The following is an 8,466-nucleotide window of genomic DNA, read 5'->3' as shown; positions in this document are numbered from 1 at the left end:
AATCTGAGATTAGCCAATGATTCTCTATAACACTGAATCAGGGTAGAGAATTAAAATTGCTCCTTTTTGGCACAATACATATTTAAACCATTTATCTCATCTCATTTTACAAAAAACTCATTGTAGTGGGAAAGATGTTTTTTCATATTATATAACTTCATCATAAACATAGTTTGGTAGTTACTTTTTAAACTTTGCATTTCAGCTTTACTATTAGTTAATAATTTAGTTTTGATAGTACATCAAATATTTAAAATTTAGTGACGATAATTTTATTTATTGCTGTGAATTTCCATGTTTATTTATCACTTCAAATTTAAACCTTCCTCGTGGGATCGATATTTGAGGCTTAAACAGAAAGTCTTGTATTACTTGATAATGATACATATACTTTTACAAAATCCCTACATAAATTGCTTAAATTTCTTATTCATGAAATAACGCATCAAGTTTTTGGCACCATTGAAAAGTAGAGTCAACTTTATATATTTTACACAACTATATCATCGGGATCAATTGTATGAAGCCTTGTGAGCATATAGGACTGCCTTTAAGACACCCATAGGGTTATCACATATTGGTTGATTTTTGGAAAAGATTTCCATTTACTGTGGAATTAAAAAATAAAACATTTTGGGTAATTAAAAAATGTAATTATAATCTTAAGGATGTGGCAGAAAGGCAATTGATACAATTAAATAAATTGGATGAAATTACACAATAGGCTTATGAGAGTGCCCAAATATATAAGAAGAAGATGAAAAAGTGGCATGGTTGAAAGTTGATTAAGAAGAAATTTCAACATGGACAATAAGTTTTGTTATAAACTCTTGATTGAATTTTTTTCTTAGAAAACTAAAGTCTAGGTGGTTAAGACCCTTCATAGTAGTAAAAGTATATCCATTTGGCGCGGTAGACATCTAGGACCAAAAAAATAATAGCATTTTTAAAGCGAATGATCATAGGTTGAAATCATTTGTAGAAAAGGATAGGAAAGATCCTAAGGAAACCTTGATGTTGGAATCATCCCAAAAGTATATTTGACATCATCTAGCCGAGGACATTAAACCAAGTGCTACCTTGGGAAGCAACCCAAGCACTATCTTATGATTTGCACTTTTTATTCTTGAGCATCTTATTCATTTTTTCAATATATATGTTGTTATCTATTTTTTTTCCTTCTTTCTTAATCTCCATGAAGTATATATCATTGTTAGGGTGGAGGAGAATGAAATCCAAACATGTGGTATATGTACACTGGCACACCCATGTCATAGTTAAGGCGCACTCACTCCCCAACTGGTGCCCTCGTGCCTTAGATTTAGCACCCCTCCCCCCTCACGTATTAGATATAAGGGATTTTTGTGCTCAAAGACTCGAGAGCATGGAAAATCTACGCTGACCTTGAAGCGCACCACACCCATGCTAGTGATTCCACATGAATCTTTCAGCACGCGTGTGTGCTTAGCACACCCGTGTACCCTAGGGATGATAGCGCACCCGTGCTCCTAAATGAGGCACACCCCTGCATTGCGGTGCAACCACACCAAACCTTTTTAAAGCCTGTTTTGGCCTATACTCAACATTCTTCTCCTTTGACCTCCCCTTAATGAGAACACCCTGGAGGAAGCCTAAATAGTTGGAAGCCACCACCAAAATCCATGAAAATTTGCAGGAAAGTCAGATCTATGATCCTTAGCCTCTAAGAGGTACATTTTTTGTGTTTTGGGCAAGTTTTACCATGCATTGTTACACACTTTCCACCTACATTTGGAATGTCCCAAAAAACCAATTGTAAGAGGAAAGACTCTTACTTTGACAAGAAAGTTCATAAGTGTAGAGGTAGCAAACTGCTTTAGCCACCTTCTTGCGTTCTGAAAGCTAATATAAGAATGAGTGTTCTTGGCACTGGAAAGGGGAATTACTAAGCACAAAGAGGGAAGAGGCTAGGAGTGTTTATGCTATCAAATTTCACCTATCATTGTTCCTATTGTCTATGAGTTCATTGTTAACATAAAGTAATCTGTGTATGATAAGGTTTTTGTGTAGGGGAAATGGGTGGCATATGACCACGACACAATAAATGTCTATCTGAACATCCCCCAAAGTGCCACTATGTAGGTATGCACACTTCTTAGATTAAGATGAAGTTTATAATTTTCTCATGAATGACTGAGGCCAGTTGTAAAGATGGCAGGATAAAATTACAAATTTTTTTAGCTCTCCAATGGATAAGGAGTCTAAGGCCTGACACTACTTCACTTTTGTCAGGATCATGCCATCACAAACCTCACAGAGGTAACCAAGGATCAGGCCATTCTGAACTACTTTTTCAGAAGGGCACACAAATTGATATTGGCCCGCTCCTCACTTCTTTCTTAGATTATATCATCAATGGAAACACTTCTATAGGACTGGGTCTCCCACACCTGGTCACCGATGTGTGCAACCTTATTGGTGTACTAGGTGGGCAAGGTGAAGAGTTCCTAAAGGCTCCTTGAGCTATCACTCACAAGATTATTTGGTCTTACAGCATACCCTATTATGAGGAGAGGATTCATAGAGCCAGGAGAGCAGTGAATCAAGGAGAGAGAAGACACCATCATGGTCTCAGCAGCTTGAGAAAATGGCATCTAAACTTTATGGGCTTAATTACAATGTCCAATAGATCCATAGGCAGGCTATCCACCACATCGAGCACCAATGATGAAAATTTGAGTATTGGTACCCGTACAACGCAGTGCAAACTAAGATGTATCGATGACAAGGATGGCTCATAGAAATAAAGCCCTGACAGTTCCCAACATCATCACCGTACAGTCCATATCAGTCTGAGGCAGATGTGATTGATAATGAGGAAAATGAGGAGTAGTGGTTATTACCAGGTCAAAAAAATTTCATAGGGTGGAGTATGCTTTTGATTTTAATATTGTGTAGTTCCTATGATAGACTTTAAGGTGTAGTTTATGGCATTTTGATTATGTGATTCCCCTAGTGGCTACATGTTTCTTGATTGTTCTTCATTTGACATAATTTTTTAAGTTTTATATCGCTTCTCTTGCTATTGACCTATTTCTCCAATTTAGTTTCACATGCCTGGCATGCATGCTACCTGATTACAGATTTTGCTGGAAATTGTTGGGACTAACCTCTTATTGTTGTTTTAATGTTCTACTGAGAGAAGTTGGCATAGAGATATAAATAGGTAAGAGATGAACCAAGTTTGAGAGAGGGAAGTCAAACCATTTGTTTCCCTTAAATAATTTTAAAACTTGCTAAGATTCCAATTGTTTCCAAATTTTATGAGCTTAAATCCTTCATTGATGTAAAGCAAGTTTGTATTGATGTATGCGTTGTAAATATCTTTCAATACTACAACACACAGATGATAGCACAAGTAGTAAATATGCAGATCAATCACAATAAAAATAACTTCAGTATAAATAGTTTTATATTTTAAAATATTTAAGCTACCAATCCTAGTAATTATGCAAGTATACGTATTGCTCCAATAATAAAAGGCTCTAATTGAGGCCTAGGTATCGATCCCACAGGGAGGTGGAAATTGTTATGGTTATAATGTAAAACACAATATTCAAACTATAAAAACTTAAGTAAGAAAAGAAAATATAAAGTAAATTTAATTTATGCTAAATGAAATGTAGCTCAAAGAACTAAGTTAACTAAGCTAAATTCTAAACTTCAAAATATAAAGTAAATTTAATTTATGCTAAATGAAATGTAGCTCAAAGAACTAAGTTAACTAAGCTAAATTCTAAACTTCAAAGTAAAACTTACTAAGACGAAACAAAGTTTTGTAATGAAGAGTTTATATTTAAAAAACAATGAGTTTATGGCTAGTGAAGTAATTAAAATCATTTAAATTTATATAAAATTGTATTGTGCCAAATAGGAGCAATTATATTCCTTATCATCTGTCGAGTGCATAAAAAACATTGGCTAATCTAGTGTTTGGTCCCTAAATTTGTGATTAGGCTGAGAGGATACTGGCTCCCGGTCTAGATGGCTCCCGTTCTAGAGCTCCCACTTCCCCCTCCCCTAAGGGCTAACAATCTTATTTTAGTTTCCAAACAATTGTACCAAATTGGGGATTTTAGTCTGTCACCCTAAAATCTCTAATTCTACTCCCATTAAAATATATTTCCCTATTTATTTACACTCAACCCCCATGGACTACCTTCTCATCCATGAAATTGAATGTGACTCTCACCTTGTTGTAGAAAGTATAGCCCTGTTGGATCTTATTTTTCTCAACAAATTTTAACATTTCAATTGGCTAGATCAAAAAGTAAATGAACGTTAGAGTTTGAATCATCACAATTTATTGACATTTAAAAACTTCAACAATAATATTAATTCTTCACAAAACCATATCTCAGTGTAGGGAGAAAGATAAGAAGACTACTCAAAATTCATAAGGATGATATGACAAAACATATATTTTATATACAAAAATAAGTTTACAAAAGAAAGAAAGGAAAGAACACAACTTATCTCACACTTCTCCTCAAGCAAATCCCTTGAAGTTCCTTTGAAGCACTTTCTCTTTTTACAATCACACTCAATTCTCTCTTAGAAATGTAATGAAGAATAAATCTCTCACCTTCCCTCTCTTCTTACAATCTCTAGAGGTAAATCCTCTCCAAAACCTAACTCACTACTCTCATCTAAAGACTCACATGCCACACTCCAAGATCTCCTATATTTCTTAAGAGTGGCGCCAGCCTCTCTTCTCTAAAGAAATCAAAAAATTCCCTCATATTTCCCTAAGAGACACACATCTTCACACCAAAAGACAAATTCTCTCATCTAAGAGACATATCTCTTCATTCAAGAGCCTTCCTCAAGTGTCTAGAGGCATTGAACCACTCCAAGAGGTGTTTAAATTACTTGAAGCCTTCTCGAACAACACAAAAATAGTCAATAACCACCATCAATTCATTTAAATTTCTCTATGTCGGCTATTTTGGAGCATCTGATGCCTTTTTACTGGAGTCCAGTGCTCCTTTCTGGATTTTGGCACTTCTAGCGCCATCCTGGTGCCGCTTCTCTATAAAATGATGCATTCGCCGCCAGTATGCTGAAAAATTGCATTTTGACTCCAAATTTCTTCCTTTTTGCTCCTTTATGCTTAAAATGCCTAAAATCATTATACCTGTAATAAAACATGAAAATACCTTTCTTTAAAGTGCAATATCTCCAAATCTAAGCTTAAAATGTATACATAAAATTATACATATTTTTTGGTGTATCAAAATCTCCCAAACTTTTATGTTACTTATCCTCAAGTAACTCTTTAACTACATAAAAATATGACTCGTGGTAGAGATTAACTTATAAACTTCTATAATTTGGTTTAATAAATATAATAGTATAACTTAAGAAAATTTTTTAATAACTTAGGTTAAAAATTAAAAGTATAAGAACACTGATGCGTCTAAAAATTTACTATTTTTTATGCTATATTTTATAATTATATTACACTTTAAAGGTATTTTTTCTTATGTTTTGGTTATAGATACATCAAATTGAAGAATTTGGAGTGATTGGAGCAAAAAGAACAAAAATGGACCAAAACGGAGAAAACCGGAGCAAATTGGGTTGAACCGAGGCACACCATGGCCATGGGGGCCAAAAATGGGCACTTAAGCGCCTGTGCCTGACGCTTAAGCACCAAAAATGGTTCTTAGGTGCCACCCAAATAGAGAGGAGGGCGCTTAAGCATCAAAAATGGGTTTCAACATATCTTCTAGAATATATACAGGATTTAGAAAATTTTTGAAGCATTGCTTCGTGTCTCTCTTGGAGAATTCATTGGAAATGATAAAAGAGACTTTCTAGAAGGATTTGTGGTGGTTATAAGGAGTTATGAAGAGTCACTTGAGGCTCCATTTAGAAGATTCATTGAGTCTGGACATTTTTGGAGAGACAGTTAAGAATCTCTTGGGAAATTATAATTAAGGCTTGAAAATATTTTCAAAAGGACTCTTGGACTTTGTAAATAATACGAAGTGGAGAAGAAGGGTTGGAGAAGAAGAAGAAGTCTTGGGCATGATCCCCAAGTGGGGCGATAAGGTGAGAGAGAAAGAGAGAGAGAGAGTGAGAGATTTCTTCTTTTTTTTCCACTTTGTTCTTGGAGAGGATTGTAAGGAGATTACTTTACGAGAGGATTGTAAGGAGATTACTTTTGATATACAAGGAGAGTTTGATTTCCATAAAAGATAAGTATTTTCATTATATTTTATTTTGAATTTAGTACTTTGTTTGCATGGTTTCATAGTCTTGTTGAATGAAAAGTTCTTGTTGTTTCTCCATGTGTAGTGAGTGATTTTCTTTACTCTTCCCTCTTACAATGAATTAGTATGCATGTGTACGATATATAATTGAATAGAGTGAGAATATATTGTGATGATTTTACTTTATTCTTTATTTACATATAAACTTGATCAACTTGCATGTCAAAATCTATTGTGAGAACATGTAAGATCTGTGATGATGTTGTCTCAATCAAATGTGATAGAATCACATGAGATTTTATGGATGAGAATGTAGTCCATATGGTTGAGTTCAAATAAATAGGAAAATAATCTTTGATGGGTGTAAAATTAGAAGTCTTTATAGTGACATGCTGAAGCCCCCTAATTTGGTCTATTGTTTTAGGTTTGATGTGAGATGTTAGCCTCCAGGTGGAGGGATCAGAGGGAACTCTAGAGTGAGAGCTAGCATCTTCCCTGCCTAGCACGTCTTTAGAACTATTTAAACTTTAGATTAATCAATATTCTTTATAGTATCCCTAGTAAAGATGAAGAATATAAATTACTCCTATTTGTCACAATCACTCTCATTACTTGTTTTACTTTTACACATGTCACTAATTTCATTGCATGAGGAAGGGTACTTTTAATATATTAAACCCCACTTTTTGATTTTCACTAAGTATTTTAGTTTAGAAGTAGAAGTAGTTTTATAGTGATAATTGTAGGATATAATCAAAACCAAAATTTTATCGACTTTCCAAGCTAGGGGTTGTTATTCTAGACTAGAACTTCTCTTGAAAGCCGTTGTGATTAACCTCGATCCCCGTGGGATTGATATTCATAACTTAATCAGAAAGCTCTATATTAATGATAATAATATGTATAATTGCATAGAATCCCTACAAATATAATTGAAATCTTCGTTTGCTTGGGATCAAGTTATTGGTGCATTATCGGGGATTAAAATCTTCAAGTAGTGGTTTCAACTTCAAAAATCCTTACATATTAAAACTATTGAGATAAAGTTTTTGGCGCCATTGCCAGGGATCACAACGGTTGATCTTGAATTTTAGGATAATTTTAGTTGAAGTAATTAGACTTAGACTTGGAAAATTGTAGCGTCGTGACAGTGACTTTATATATGCTTAAAAATACAAGAATTTAATACTGCTGCTAGAAGATTTAATTCCTCGGCAACGACACCAAACACTTGACAACGGTTATAGATTTGATAAAGATGTATATATAAAATATTCAATAATGGTAAATTCATACTTATCAACGCAAGTATACGTATCGCTCAAGTAATACAGGGCTCTAATGGAGTCCTAGATATTGATCCCACAGGGGGTAATATTATAGGCTACGAACTAAGATTTTAGAAAATCAATACTTTATCACAACAATATAATTCAAATTGCTTATCTGTCACTAATAGACAATTGAAATAAATATATAATTTTAATAACTCTTAAATAACTAATTCTATTAATAAAGTTTCTAATGTGAAATTCAATATATAAAAAAACATCCTTCTCCTTGTCAAGAAATTAAAGTGAATAGATAAAGTGAATCAGTTCAAATTAGATTGTGCCAAATAGGAGTATACATATTCTTTACCCTTTGGTCCAGGCATAAAGAACATTGACTAATCATATGCTTGGTTACTGAATCTATCGCTAGGCTAGGAGGATACCGGCTCTCACTTCGGAGCTCCCACATTCCCCTCACTTGAGGGCTAACATCTACACTTCAGCACTCAAACGATAGGACTAAATTGAGGATTTTAGTCTGTTACTCTAAAATCTCCAATTATACACCCGATAATTTTATTTCACTATTTATTTGCACCCAACTTTCAAGGGCTTTGACCTCCCTGAATCTTGGATGTAATCTTCACTTTAGTTGTAAAAGTCAACATATTTTAACAAATCAATTGGCCAGATTGAAAGTAAATTAAAAGAAAAATAAAAAATATCATCATAACTTCTTTAACATTTACATGGCTCAAGCAGTTCAAATCACCTTTTTCACAAAATCTCAAGACAAGGAGAAAGACAGAGAAAACTACTCAGAACTCAAGGGGAAGATATGACAAAACTCAGAATTTATATATAAAAGAAAAGTCATACAAACTACAACAAGTAAATAACACTTATCTTTAATTCCTCCCCAAGAAAACTCCTTG

The sequence above is a fragment of the Phalaenopsis equestris genome, unplaced genomic scaffold, assembly GCF_001263595.1.
Source record: "Phalaenopsis equestris unplaced genomic scaffold, ASM126359v1 Scaffold000650, whole genome shotgun sequence".
In the NCBI taxonomy this organism is placed as follows: domain Eukaryota; kingdom Viridiplantae; phylum Streptophyta; class Magnoliopsida; order Asparagales; family Orchidaceae; genus Phalaenopsis; species Phalaenopsis equestris.
This window is presented reverse-complemented; position numbering follows the sequence as displayed.